We start from the raw sequence: 1,322 nt of genomic DNA, 5'->3' as shown, positions 1-1,322 counted from the left end.
CCTTGATGGGACCTATGCTTTGCAACTTGACGACATTTTATTGTCTTTTCCAGAAGTCCATCACATGTGGTGTCTGACCTTATTTATTCCAACCATAAATGCAATTATAGGCAGAAAAAAATGAATTGAGCACTGGGAGCATAATTATGACGCAAAATCCAATATGCCATGTTATCATTTATTTTACTACTGAGTCCACAAAAGTCTCCTGTATCCAGGGTGTGAATGGTATCAGGTTGACACTTAATAGTGCATTTTTTAATCTGTTTACTATTTGCAATACCAAAAGCTATTGGGCTATCCTAGGATCAAATATCCCTGCATGAGTTGGGTTTGCCTCTGATTAAAAATGCTTTTGCCCATCCTTTGATCGCTTCTGGATTCTGATTCTTGAATACAGGATTTCTCTTGGGGGCAGACTGACACTATTATGTTCTTCTTGGTGTCAGATACACCTATTTAATAACTTTGTGACTTTGAACACATTACTTAACTTCTCTGTCCCCCCCGCCCCCCACGTTGTAAAATGGAGAGACTGACAAATTATTTTGAAGATGCTGAAAGCCTTTATTAAGGCTTTGAAAACACTTAACAAAACCTAACACAGAGCAGGTATTCAAGTAGCATTAATTTCCTTTCTTCCACAGATAAGGACATTTTCTTTTTTTTAATTGATTTTAGAGAGAGAGAAAGGCGGGGAGAGGGAGGGGGAGGGGAGGGGAAGAGGGCGGGGAGAGGGAGAGGTCGGCGGTTCCACTGATCCGTGCACACACCAGCAGGCTCCGGCATGTGCTCGCCGAGTGGAACCTGCAACAACCCGGCTCAGCGGGACGACGCTCCAACCAATGGAGCTACCGGGCAGGGCAGGACATTTCCTTTTGAAGTCCATAGACTTAATGGACCTAATAGATTCTCCGGACTCCTTGAAAGTCATGAAAAATTTTGTGTAGATGTGTGAGGGGTGACTTCATTGGCAACAAAGGCCACAGATTACGGGAGGAGGGGGGGGGCAGTGACTATCCTAAAAAAATTGTAGATTCTAAAAAAAAAAAAAAAGTGTAGATTCTCCGCCCTGCAATGACTATTTCTTGCAGGGAACCAAATTTCGGTGGGTGTTTTTGTTCTTGTTCCCTGGGCACGTTTTCGTTCGCTGTCTGCTAACAGGAGGATGACCGGGCCCCTGGGGAAGGGGCGTCTTTCGGAGGCAGCGCCCCCAGGAAGCCTCCTTGGGGGCTCTGGGACCCGCTCCGGGGTTTCCTCCCAGGTCGGGGTGGGGTGCCGTCTGCAGCTGGGAAGCAGGTTTATTTTAAGGTCTCTCAGGC

This window comes from Myotis lucifugus, unplaced genomic scaffold (assembly GCF_000147115.1).
Source record: "Myotis lucifugus unplaced genomic scaffold, Myoluc2.0 scaffold_197, whole genome shotgun sequence".
NCBI classification, from domain to species: Eukaryota; Metazoa; Chordata; class Mammalia; order Chiroptera; family Vespertilionidae; genus Myotis; species Myotis lucifugus.
The sequence above is the reverse complement of the archived record's forward strand: the minus strand, read 5'-3'. Positions refer to the sequence as shown.